Source organism: Rhinolophus ferrumequinum, chromosome 19, assembly GCF_004115265.2.
Source record: "Rhinolophus ferrumequinum isolate MPI-CBG mRhiFer1 chromosome 19, mRhiFer1_v1.p, whole genome shotgun sequence".
NCBI classification, from domain to species: Eukaryota; Metazoa; Chordata; class Mammalia; order Chiroptera; family Rhinolophidae; genus Rhinolophus; species Rhinolophus ferrumequinum.
Window position 1 is genome coordinate 44,518,313 of NC_046302.1, and position 14,667 is coordinate 44,532,979.

Genomic DNA, 14,667 nt, shown 5'->3' on the forward strand with positions numbered 1-14,667 from the left:
TTCTATGTACAGTTTTGCCTTCACAATGTAGTTTAACATTCTGATAACTACAATAACAGACATTGAAGCAAGAATAAAATAATATATTTATTTATACTTTACAATCTTCCAAAAATAACTTCAGGTAGACTATCATAAATAGTCCCAATTACCTTAATAGTTGGAAGCAGATACCATTTACTAAGAACTGTGAATTTAAAGTGAGCTAAATATCTGAGTGAAATTAACTCCGAGAAGGGGCTCCAAGTATTCCAATATTGATTTTCACTGCAAAGAAATACTGTTCCTTGCCTTACAAAATTAATTAAGCTCTGTGTTAATTAATCACTACACCTCTATAATGAGAAGCTGCCAATCACCCTGTCAGATTATTTACAGCTGAATCCTTGCCGAAATTCATCTAGTTAATGATCTAAGTTAAATTTAACCCAAGTTTCAGGACCTCAGATATAATTTCAGATGACAACAGGGATCACAGCTGCAGGATGCCCCATGTGCCATTGAAGTAGCCAAGGTTCAGGTTTCTCGGCGCTTCTGTCCCACACCTGAAACTTATCTGAACCTTCCTAGGCTATGAAAATAGAACTAATATTCAGAAAATCTGCGCTTATTTTTTTCTGTGTAGTAGAGTAATACGATTGATAAACCATTTGTTTTTGACTTTTAACTGTAAGAATACTAAATTATGACGTCTTCACAACCCAAAGAGTTTCAAATAGGGGACAAATATGCCACTGACCTGTGGAAAAAAATACAAACAATGGTTTCAAGTATAGCACCCTGTTTACTTTTTACCGAGGAACTTACGACATTTGGCTAATTATCTTTGGGTGATTTTTCTTCTCCTTTACTTGTGTTACTTACATAAAGCCAGTTTTCTCGAAAATGAAAGCTACAGGATTCAAACTATCTTAGTTGGTCTGTCTGGCACTTGTGATTTTAAAACTCGATTAAACAAGGCCTCAACAGGACTTCTTGGACTGACTCCACTTAAGCTTCCTGTGTAGTGGAAAAACCTGTCTGGAGCAAAGATTCAATGGACTCATACAATGTTTCAGCCACTCGCATTCCATTACATTGGATGTACAACAAGGTCCCTGTAAGCCTGGTTCATTCCTTTTGGCACTGAGATGTCCATTCATGTGTTTTCCTCTTGAGCAACGGCACAGGAGTGAAGAGGCAGAGGGCAGGGCTAGGAATTTGAGAAAAGGAAAAATTCCCAGGGCACCGCTGGCCTGGGAACAAGTCTAATCCTACGGTCAAAGAAGAGTGAGGGGCTTCGACCAGGTGATCACTCCAAGGTCGGGCTCTGTCCTTGTCAAGTTCAGGGTCAGGCAATGGTTTCAAGCAGCATCTTTCAATAAGGCAGCCACCAGCCATACATGGATGGCTATTGAGCATTTAGAAGGTGGCGAGTCTGAATCGAGAGGTGATGTAAACGTAAAATATCCACCAGATTCCAAATACTTAGAATGAAAAAGTAAGTGATCTTATGGATAATTGTAATGATTACAGATTAAAATGATGAGATTTTGGATAAATCGAGGTAAAAGCTATTGCTAAAATTAATTCACCTGTTTCTTTAAGTATTTTAATATAACTCTTAAAATTTTAAAAATTATATCTGTGGCTCGCATTGCGTTACTATGGTTTAGAGCCATGTTCTTAGAGATAAGCCAAGCTTCTGATGGTCCCTGGACGGAGGGGTGCACACTGGGACCCTGTGGGCATCTGAAGCGCATTATGTCCAATGAGGAAGGTATTTCCTCACCAATGCCTTTGACCCTTACGTAATCCTCATCTCCATTATAACTTTTTTCATGTTCACTAGTGCTGATGAAGACAGCCACGGTATCTACTCAGAAATTTTGTTCCAATCACTCATTTATATACATTTAAGACACCCATTCAGACTTGTCAAATGCTAGACCAATGGTTCTCTAAAATGGTGCCCAGATCAACAGGTTCGCCCAGAAAACTTGTCAGGAATATAAATTCTTGTGCCTCAGCCCAGCTCCACTGAACAAGATACTGTGAGAATGGGGGCCTAGGACTCCGTGTTGCTAAATCTCTTCACGTGATTCTATTGCACAGCAACGTTTGAAAACCACTCACTTCCCCAGACTAAACATTAGCATAGGGCTGCCAGGTAACAAATCTAGGATGCTCAGTGAAATTAGAATTTCAGATCCACAGCAAAGAATTGTTTAGTACAAGTATGTCCCCATGCAATATTTGAGACAAACTTATGCTAAAAAGTTCTTTACTGTTGAAATTCTAATTTCATTGGTTGTTCTGTATTTTCACTTGCTAAATCTACCAATTCTACGTTAGAACAGTGGGTCTCATCCCAGACTATAAATTAATTTAGTTCCTCTGGGTGGTACCCAGGCACTGGGATTCTTTTTATTAAGTCCCCAAGCTGTTGTAATGTGCAAATGCATACTACTGCATCAAAGTAATACTTTTCAAACTTTAATACACATTCAAATCACCTGGAGATCTTAGTAAAATGCAGATTCTGATTCAGTATTTCTGGGGTGGGGCCTGAGATCTGGCATTTTTAATAAACTCCCAACTGCTGTCATTGCTGCTGGTCTGGAGACCACTTTTTGAGGAGAAAAACATAGGGATTGCAGAGACGAGTGCGCTAACATCTGGTAAAATGCCGCAGTGGAGGCTATTCAGAAGACAAAGACAAGGCAGGAAAGAATATGATGCAAACCATGAGAGAGGCTCAGAGTTCTGCTATTCAGAAAAGGCAGAGACCCCCACATGGTACATGAGGAAAGTTTTAGGAACAAGGTGGCATGTAGAGTCATCTTTTGAAAATGTTGTATTACGTTAAAATGTGATGGCAATATTTTGCAAGAGACAGAAATTGGTTATGTGGGTGCTGCCTTAACAACAACAACAAAAAATGAAAACATGTGGCCTTGACTTTGTGACCAAATAGCAGGCAGAGGAGCCACAAAGAAACTTGGCGGAGTCTGGAAGAGCAGTGAGGATGCTGCTATAGGACGCTGGAAGGATGCTGCCCCAAAGCCACGTTTTGTGGCACCAGGTGGACAAACTGGTGCCTGTATGACAAGTTGAAAGACAAAAAAAAAAAAAAAAAAAAAGAAAAAAAAATCTAATGAACTTATGGCTCTGATTAGATGAGATGGAAAGAGATGGAAACAATTTCTGCCTCAGTTATCTATTGCTATGAAACAAAGCCCCCTAACATTTAGGAGTTTAAAAGAACAATCATATATCAATTCTCACAATGTGATTCTTTGGGTTGTTTGCTCATGAGGCTCCTGTTGGATGCCTGCTGGGGGTTGGGGCAGCTGGGCCTCTCTCCTGGGCCTCTAATAGGCTAGACCAGATTTCGTCACAAGGTGGCAGCAGCGTTCCAAGAGGGCAAGCCCCAATGCCTGAACACTTCTCAAGCCTCTGTTTCTGTCCTATTTACTAATAATGTCCCCTTGGCCAAAGCAAGTCACATGGAGGAAGGACTCCACAAAGATATGGATACCGGGAGGCATGATTTACCGTTAGATTTTACGATCATGATTTACCCCAGATGGTAACTTATTGACTAGCAAGCCAGATGTAAGTAGGGAAATAGCAGGAAATAAAACTTGAGAAGCAGACAGCCTTTATAGTTTGGGAGGCCTGAATTCCATGGTGAAGAATGTACACTTAATTTTCCAGATCATAGGGCATCACTGAATGTTTGGACAGAAGAGCACCGTTGGCTTAGGGGCAGGATGACTCTTTAAGCTGGAGAACCAGTCAATGCTCTCAGATAGCATGCAACAGAAACTGTACCCCCAACAGAAATATTGGGTTAATTAATTGGAAGGAGGTCACAGAAACAAAGGAAAAGCTGAACAGCCAGGTCTCAGGAACAAGAGACACCAGATAGCTCTACTAGATTAGGGATTAAGAGGCAGGACCTAGTGGAAGTCTTTCCAAGACACTGATGTTAGAGTGAATCAACTCTAAATATTTGGTTCTCTCCACCCAAGATGCAGATTTCCAAGAGAGAGAATCTTATTGATCTATACGTGTCAATTGCTCGTCATTTTGGCCAACGTTAGAAAGAGCATCTTGGTCTACAGCACTATCAAACATGCATGCAGTGGGGATAGACAATTTTCCAAGGAATCCCCAAAGATAGGTAGAAGACTGGAAAGGCACCACAGCTCCGAAACTCAACCCCAGTCCCAAACCACAGACCAAGTAGCTCAGAGAAAGCCAACCCCAGCCCACCTTCTTGCTATTCAGGGCCTTCTTACTTGGCCACATTCAGTACTATATTCCATCTTCCTGTTCTCCAATTCTATTTCTTTTTATGGTTTTTCCTTTAACTTCATTCTTTCCTTCATTCTTCACGTATGGCGCAGTTTTCCTGGCTGCCCCTTTACCACTGTTTGATTTTTTTTCCTGCTAATTCCACTGATTTAGTCTACATGGTTCATTCAACGTGGCTCTGGAGACCCTTATTGCAGCCTCCCCGCCCCATTCTTTTCTCTCTTGCCCACCCTCCTTTGTCCAACCTACTCCTGTCAGACCGCACAGACCTTTCAAGGAGGACTTGGGCAACCTAACAGAACTGTATTTTAGGAAGATTAATCTGGCATCAATGTATAGAGCAGACTGGAGGCAGTGGGCTAGCTGGGAGGGTTCTGCAAAATGCAAGGGCCTGAACTTGGACTGAACAGAGAATGGAAAGGAAATGAACGATACATGAGAATGGGGCCACTGGCTCGGGTGGTTAGGTCCTCAGGGGCACCATTTGAGATTGCTAATGTCTTGAGTCAAGGGGTTAAGGAGTAAGGAGTATAAAAAATTTTTTGGTGAAAAAAAAAATTGTAGCAGGATCCAAAAAGTTGGTTAAAGTGGTAGAATCATAAAAAACGGTATGTAAATACTTTAAACATTTTACTTTAACTTAAAATGTAAATGTACATTTATTCATCAGTATTTTGCGGCAGGGTCCAAATCTTTAAGTGGCTGACCTCTGATGATTCATCTTGGAATATCTTGATCCTAAATAAACACACACACATAAGCATGGCTTAAAATGTCCAAATTCAGTTCTTAGAATGAAAAGCAAGGACCTATACTTGTGAAGCAAGCTAAGTGTAGGATCTTTCTGGATTTTTACTGGTTTTCCTAACCCATTTGTTTTCTTACCTACACCTATCTTGAGAGCAAAAATATTTTAGCGACATAACTTTGAGTCTTTTCAAAGCAAAAATATTTTAGCGACATACCTTTGAGTCTTTTATTTTTCGTAAAACCAACTCCTTATTTTTGTACATCAGTATATATAATATTTAAATCAGGGGTGTCCAAACTGCGGCCCGCGGGCCAACTGCAGCCCACAATCCATTTTTAATTGGCCCGCAGCAAATTGCAAAAATATATTTAGTTTACTTAAATAAATCAAGTGAGACAATACATACTTCACCTCGAGTGAGTGGCCCGGCTGTTTGTGTGTTTTACCGCATATGGCCCTTGGTGAAAAACGTTCAAAAAAGTTTGGACACCCCTGATTTAAATAAATTGCAAAACTAAAATGTAGAATAGAACTAGCATGAATAGGTTTGGGAAAATAATGTAATTGATACTTAATAAGCATAGTAGTTCACTAGTTGAGCAGAAGCGTCTGGGCATTGTAGAGTTACCTCACCAGCTTCCAGTATCCAGAGGAGTGAGCATTACTCATAAACTTTATCAATGGAGTGGACACTAGAGGTTAAGTTCAGTGAGTCAAGGTGGGGATCAGATAACGAGCTTCTTTTATAGATTGTGTTTTACCTGAAAGATAGCAAGCACATGGGTAGTGTAACATGTTTGCTGATGATCTGAAAGATCATTAAACTAGTTACATTAAACAACGTGGATTTTTGTTTCTTTGTTTTACATGTGCAAGTCATGTGTTTAGTAGACTTAGATTTCAATGTGTACTCTGGGTAAACGTTCTTCTTGCGTTTCAGATTTCCACTAGCCTGCTTTCTCGTCATTACTCCATGTATCATAATTGTTTACTTATTATCTGTTTTCTTATTAGAATCTATGAGCAATTGTGAGGACAGAGACTATGCCTATTTGGATCAACAATGAATCCCTAAGCCCTACATCAGGAAGTTAATAAATATTTGTTTAATGAGCAACGATACACTTTGTCCTTGCTAAAGCTAAGCTCCCAGCTCTCAGCAACTATCCTTTAAATAGTCCTAAACTATTCATGTACTGACTGTATCCTTTGCTAAACAAACAGAGAAAACCCTACTACATAACATTTGTAAATATTTACGTATTACCAGAGGGTGACTTTCAACGTAGTTGAAGTCTCCAGCTAGGTGATCCTTCCTCAATAATATGTATTGGAATCATGCTACCTCCTTTTCCACCATGGATTCCGGCGCCATCACTAACAACAGCAAAAGTGATTCTGAAGGGTTGCTTTAAAATATGAGTTTGGGAATGCTAATTTTATAGTAGGCCAGAGGTTACTCTCCAGGCCATAGGTGGATCATTAATAACTGTTTCAATTAAAAAGGAAAGATTTAGCATGCGTGTGGATGAATGCTATATTATTGTTTTCTTCTAGGCAATGGGATTTCAGAAGCAAGGCCCACAATTGTTCTGGAACTTCATTTGTTAATATCAGATATTCCCCCATCCATTTAATGCTTTACGGTAAATGTAAGTAAGTAACCACGTGTGTTAGGACACTCTCAATAATGCACTCGAATATATGTTGAATAAGGTAAGATAAAATTTCATCATACAAACATTTCCTAAATGGTCTCCTTATAGTGGTTTTCCTATATAATTGTGTTTCACATATAAAGCTAATCCATTCTTCAGAATGGAGATATTTAAAGCCAATTTGCATCACTAGGAAGGTTTTCTCCCTCCTCCACAACTTTTGTTTTCGTCCACTCCTCGTTTTCTCATTGATAGCTGCTTCCCACATTCATCAACTTATTTTTCCCTCATGTTTCCCTATGACTCCCCAAATAAACAAACTACAAAAGAACAGCAAAAGAAAGTAAAATAGCAGTTCATTTTAGAGAGATGACTTTGATATTTGTAAAAAAGTTCATCCTTTACTTGTCACACAGGTAGTGTGCTATTCCTGACTCTTTTTTGTCTTTGTCAGTTCTTTGATCTAAGACGATGAAATCTAAAATACATCACAGCCTAAGAATAGGAAATAGATAAATTGTACAGTGTAGTAGTTAATATTGTAAGTGTTCTTTTTTAAACAAGAAGCCACTACTTAGAGCTTTTTTCTTCAAATGATGACTGTGACCAGCCCATTTTTGTTTGTGATAAAAATTCTTAATTATCATAGAAGGTGAATGGGGTCTCTCAGGATTCCTGTGCGAATTAAACAGTGAGGACAGTAAATATGACAACATGTTGCCACCTAGTGGTCATTTTGCAAAATTTCTAGACATCCTGCTTCCTGATGCAGCGTGTTATGTACCTGGGATCATAAAATGCAGGGCTTGCGGGGAACGTGGCCGCCATCCTATACATCTCTCTTGTTTCACATTAACAGCTTAGGTTCTAGACTCATCCAAATCTGAGTTGTAAAATCAAAGATCAAAATCAGAAGATAAAAATGCCTAAAGTTTAGTGAGCACTTACTTTGTGTCGAACTTTACCTGGATTATCTCCTATAGTCCTCAGAGCAACCCGATTACTAATATAACTCCCCTTTTCACATATTTTAAGAAACCAAGGCATGGGACAATTCCGTAACTCACTCAAGGCACTTGGTCTCAAGCTGTGGAGCTGCGGTTTGCGTGCAGAGCCCAAGCTCTCATCTAAACAGAGAGAACTCCCTCGGTTGATGATGTGTGAAGATTGAGACTAGACCTCATTTTATAAAATACGGCATTTTAGGGGGTGATTTTGTGTTCTTTATTGAATGTATACGATGCTTGGTGTGGTTCTAGGCTTACAAAAAAGAACGCCAGAGGACCCCAAGCAGTGCTGGAGTGCAGAAGGCGGCCACAGTGACGTGGGATCTGAGCAGCTCACTCCTGACAAAGCATCACCCACTGCCAGCATTCGAACGGGAGTGGTCACTTTTTTCGGGTTAAACATTGTTATCCGGGAGGGTGACCCAGGAGTTGTGAATATTTGGTCTAATAAACCCATGTCTGCCTGTTGTTTCTGAGCCCAACCAGCATCTCTTGCTGGGGTAGAAGGAGGAAGGCTTGAGTCTAAGAACTAGTAAATCAAAAAATTGACTGCAAAAGTGTAGATAAAGCTTGCATGTGGAACAAAGGAAAGAGACATGGTGCTCCCCTAACAATGTGTTCAAACCTTTATTTACAGCACTTGCTTATATTATAATGACTATTTCAGTCTATTCACTGACTCCTCACGGCTTCCATCACTTCGACCACTGCCTCATACAAGCTCCGAAAGGCAAAAAAATTTAAAAAATTTTTTTAAAGGTTTTGTTTGTTTTAAATTTCTGGACCCCCTGGTGTCTAGCACAATGCCAGGTTCACAGTATTCATTCAACAAAGGTTTGTTGAGTGAATAAAATAAATGTAAATATCTAAAATTAAAACCCTAAATACACAATTTGACAGTATGTTGGTTTCCTCAACTCTGTTGTTACTTTGCACTTGAAATGATGTGGCGGATGCTTTGAGAAATTTTGTGATAGTGATGGGTAATTTATGTCACCAAACAAATTCATAATTTGGAAATAAAATAACTGGGTGTATCCTGATGAGGAACAATTAAATTGTGTAAGCAAAGGTCAATAAAATGGAGATGTAATTTAAATGAAAGTAAAGCAAACATATTAATAATCATCACCCTTCTAGAAAGTGAAAAACCTATAGATTTCTGTGTTTGCTTGTGTGTTTTTAAAGGGAGAAAATAGTTTTGCTAATGAATGCAGAAAGCTAGATGCTAGTACAGTATTGCACAGTAAAGGCTATCTCTACTTGAATGTCTAGCAGACAGCTCTACCTTCACATGTGTAAAATAGAACTTTTAGTCTTTCCCTTAGACCCTGTTTGTCTCACAGTTTCCCCATCTCGGTTAGGGGCAACCCCATTTTTCTCATTTCTCAAGCCCCAAGCCTTGTATTCATCCTGGACTCCTCTTTCTCTCATGCCCCACATCCCACCCATCAACAAATCCTTTCAGCTGTAACTAATATATACTAAGAATCCACCCCTTTTTCACCACATTCTCTGCCAGCACTGTGGCCAAACCACCATGTGTCACCTAGATTTCTGCAGTGTCCTCCTGACTGGTCTCCCCATCCCTCACTGCCGTCTGGCCTCTCCCAGCAGACAGCTGAGTCAGGTTACGATATCTTCATGCTCAAAACCCTCCAAGGGCTGCCATTGTCTCTTTAAGTACAAAGCAGGGTTTGTCATAAAGACCTTCAAGACTTCAGATCGTGTTGCCTCTCTGACCTTTTTTATTTCTCCTCCATCTGCCAGCTCATACTTGAGCCACACTGGCCTCTTTCTATTTTTTTAAACATGAGGCAAGATCCCACATCAGGGCCTTTATTCCAGCAGCTGCCTCTGCCTGGACCTGCTTCCTCAGATCTCCACGTACCTCAATTAATTCTCACATCTACGTCTTTGCTTAAGGGTGGCCTTTAAATTGTAACTGACCCCAACTCTCCACTGTGGTGCTCCCAATGCCTTTTAACTTACTTTATTTTTTTTCATCTTTCCAATAACATGTAATACCTTCCAGCATATTTTATGATGTACTTATTATATTTGTTGATTATTTTATCTTTCCCGCCACTAGAACAGAAGCTCCCCAAGTAGAAGTTTTGGTGTTTTGTTCACTGATGTAGTTCTAATACCCAAAACAGTGTCTGGCATATAGTAACTGCTGAATACATATTTGTTGCATGAATGGATAGTTCAGTCCATCTATTCAAGACATTTTAATAGATCTAAACATCACCACATCTAGAATAGGAATTATATTTAGTTGTTTTCGTTTTGTTTTATTTCCCCCAAGTTACTTGAAAGTAGAGTATAACTGGCGTGGACTACTTATAAAATGCACCCATATCTCTTTTATTTTTTTCTAATCAATCACTTGAGCCCTAAAAAAGACACCCCCTTTTTTAGCAGGAAGTACAGTATCTCCGTCTTGAGGGCTTTTGTGCCCCTCCCCACTTGCCCAGGAACCTCTCGAACTTTCTCAGTCCAAAAAGAGGCCAACTCTGCCTCCAAACAAGACAGAGAGGACCACACGTCTAAGGAATACAGTCGAACAACTCCCTCGGCACCGGTGTGTCAGGGGTGACTGACGACAAGAGCTGCAGCTGAACACCATAACTTTCCATGGCTGCAGGGAAACCCTCTGTATCGGTTATCTATTGCCACAACAATACTGCAGAACATACAACCTCAAAACCTTGGGGCTGTACAACAAAGAGCATTTGGGGGGCTCACATGTTTGCAGGGTTCAGTCCACATGGCTTAGCTGATCTTGGCTTGGTTTGCACACACTTTTGCGGTCTTATGATTAGTTCGGCCTTGGCTGGGATGATGGAGGGTCTCAGCCCTGTTCCTCTGTCTCAGCTTCCAACAGGCTCACCCAGGTATGTTTTCATGGCCATGGCAGAGTAACAAGAACAGAGAAGCGTGAATGCACCGGGCCTTCTGAGGGCTAGACTTGACACTGGTACCTGATTACTTCTGCTGTATTCAATTGGTCAAAGCAAATACAAGTCCAGCTCAAATTCAAGGGCAGGGGAAGTAGAGTCCACCTCTTTACTGAAACTGCAAAATCACATGGCAAGGTTGAGGAATGGTTGAATGATATTTGGGGGCATTAACACAATCTTCTATACCCTCTGCTGCACAGAGCCTAATCATAAGCCATCCAGGCTCAAGTCCCCTAAGCCATCATGTCTCAGATTTCTACACTGTTCAGGTAGGTCTAGGTTCATGCAGCCCTCTGGCCTCAGCCAACTGCTAGAGCAGAATTAACCACGCTCTGAAATTTGACACTGCAGTAATCTAACAAGGCAAATAGCATTTTGATTACCTGAGGAAAATTAAATGTAAAGGGATAAATAAATAAAGACACAGATATTTTTATAAAGCATCAATCTATGCCCTTCTCGATACTAGAGCCTGGGGGAGGGAAGTAGATGCAGTTATCACTAGACTGCAATTTTCTAATGACCTCAGCATGGGGCATCGCAAATTGTAAAGAGTTGAGGAAGGATTTTAGAAGCTGGCAAACAGAGTAGAAGGTGACAGAGCTAAACACGAACAGATAAAACAAAATTACTAAAAAGTTTAAGGCTGCTATTCTTGCAGTCAGCCCATGATGACCACGGGCAGTATATATGTAGTTTACGTGTGCCTTTCGTGGTATATATCTACGTACCACACAAGCATCCACCATCACCACCCTCTCCTCTCCAACCTCCTTCCTCTCTTTAATAGTTTCTTTTCCTTTGAAACCTGCCCTTAGCACACACCTTTAATTTTACTTCAATTCTATGAAAAGAGTGTGGAAAGGTCTCTGTCATATAGAGTGTGATATACTCTAGTGTTGAAATAAAAAATCGACGAATCTGGATGCAGAAATGTAGAGCAAAGGCCTGGCTCTCAAAGAACTTACAATATGGTTGGACTAACACACATGAGTCCACAGTAAACAGGACAAGATAGACTGGATTTGGAGCTAAATCCAATGGTGTAGACAAGGAGCTCCAGGGAGAAAAAGTACAACAATTAGGAAGACACACTTCCTGCCCTGAAAATTAGCCACTGCCTCAATGGATTTGGGGATTACAATGCTAATAAATCACGTCTAAGATCCAGATGAAACCACCGCTTCTCCATGAAGGCTTGACTTGTTTCTCCAACCTCAGAAATAACTGTGCGCCCAATTCTTAGAACACTCAGTATTGTACCACATAATTGAACACTTAATTGTATTTTTTTTTCTAGTAATGCTTGCTTTTTTTTCAGGGTAGTTAGTCTTCCACTCCCACCAGATTGCAAACCCACTAAGGCCTGGAAATGTATGTGTCTGCATAGAATTGAATGAGACCTTCGAGATCATTCTGTATAATCTTTTCATTTCTACAGCTAGGAAAATCAAGGACTGACAAGTGGTGATCTGCCTCAGCTCCTACGGCCATTTAGTGTTTAGAAGACTCCTTAAAACTGTGTTTGTTTTTTTTTATCTGCCCTTGATTGGTGAGGAGAGGAGAGTGGGTGGAGCTCTCTCCGGGGACTTTGTTATGTAGAATATTGTTTTGTTCAGGATTTTCTTACCTTGAGAAGTAGAAGTAGTAAAGGACATAACCCCATAGTTTGGGTGAGGATTTTTTATTTTATTTAGAATGTGAATCAGCTATCACTCTGTACTGGTCAGCAAGACTTGAACATAGCGGGATCCTACACACTGATTAAATTCTCTCTCTCAGTGAAGGGTAAGGAACTGGAACCGATAGCTTTCCTACAAACGGGTCAGCTGAGAAGATAAGCCCTTAATGGGGGTAAGAAGTTTGGAGCTGGCCTGGGTTGGATGGACCAGAGAGACGAATGGGAGCATTATAAGAGTTGAGTTTGGGTCTGGAGGGAGAGTGCTGTGCGTTCTCTTTATTTAAAGATGCAAAATGAGCATTTCCCTTTTCCCAGCTGGGAGTCTTGAATGGTCCAAGAAGGCTGTCCATCACCAATCACATCCATTCTTGAGCCAGCAATGGCTGGAACCTCAGGGTCTTCAGTTTTGATAGCGGAAGTGGAGAAAGCCCAGATAGATCATTCTACATTATTGCCTTTTTCTCCATTGTTACCAATAAATAGCTCATTTTAATTTTTTAAAAATAATCGGTGTAATTTGATAAAAGTAGCTGGGTTAAACAGAATTGAAATAGTCCTTCTTTAACCTCTTATCTGTTTAGAAACCATCCTTTGACACTAATACTTCTTCCTTGCATGAAACTGAACTATCCATCCAGATATCTTCCTCTCCAAAGGATTGAATAAGAGTCTGTAATGGTGATTATTTTCATTTTTAAAAGCTTTATGGAGGTATAACTAACATACAATAAACTGCAAATATTTAAAGTATACAATTTGATATATTTTGACATATGAATACACCTGTGAAACACCAAGATTTCCTTGTACCTTTTTGTAATCTCTTTCTACCATTCCAGCCCCAGGGTCCTCAGGCATCCACAGATCTGCTTTCTGTCGCTCTAGATTAGTTTGCATTTTCTAAAATTTTACATGAATCATATAATACGTACCATTTTTGCTTTTCTTTCACTCAGCAAAATCATTTAAAAATTTGTTTATGTTCATTGGGTAGTTCTTCTGTTTCTTTCTTCTTTCTTTCTTTTTTTTTGGTTACTAATTAATATTCCACTGTATGGATATACCACAGTTTGTTTATCTAGTCACCTGTTGATGGATTTTTGTGTTGTTTCCAGTACTTGGCTACGACAAATAAAGCTGCTATCTACATTTATGTTCAATCCTTTGCATGGATATTCACTTTAATTTCTCTTAGGTAAATACCTACATGTGGAATGGCTGAATCATATGGTACATGTTTAACTTTTTAAGACAGAACTGCCAAACAGTTGTGCAGAATGGTTGCACCATTTTATACTCCCACCAGCAGTTCATGTCTGGTTCCTTTCCATCCTTGTCAACATTTGGTGAGTAAGACTTCCATTTGAGCCACTCTACTTAGTGTGTGGTGAGATGTCATTATGGTTCCAATGTGCATTTCCCCAATGACTCATGATGTTGAGCATCTTTCTATGTGTTTATTTGCTATTCATGTATCTTCTTTGGTAAAATGTGTGGTTCAAATCTTTTGTCCATTTTTAAATGGGAGTTTTAAATTTTCTATAATTACTTTTAAGAGTTCTTTATATATACTGGATACAATTTATTTACGTATTTTAAAATTTCTCATGGTAATGTATAGTAATGTTACTTTAATTTCAATTTCTGATTTTTCATTTTTAGTACATCAAAGTATAATGAACTTCTATATTGATTTTGTATCCGGCACCTTACAAAACCCACTTACCAATTCTAGTGTCTTTTGTTTTGTAAATACCATAGGATTTTCTACATAGATATCATGTTGTCTGCAATTAAACTTGTCTTTAAAATCTGGAATTCTTTTATTTTTATTTCTTGTTGTATTGTGCTGGCTAGAAACTCCAAAACAATGTTGAATTGAAGTGGTGGGAGCAGACATTTTTGTCTTTTATTTGTTCTTAGGGGAAAAGCATCTAGTATTTCATCAGTAAACATGACGTTACCTGTAGCATTTCTGTGGATGCCCCTTTATCATAAGTTTGAGAATGTTTGCAACTATCCAATGCCCTGTGGATCATAAGGTTTTTGTTGGTTCTTTTTTTGTTTTTGTTTTCGTTTTTTTCAGTTTGGCTGATAGGGACGGGTCTTACTCTTGACGCTGAGTTCTGGGCATTCCTCTATGAACAACCTACAGCCTATTACCAAGTTGAGGAAATTTTCTTCTGTTCTTAGGTTGCTGAGAATTCTTATCATGAATGAATTTTGTCTAATGCTTTTTTTTTTTTGCATCTCTTGTTATGATCATGTGGTTATTCTTGTTTGCTGTGGTAATATGGTAGAT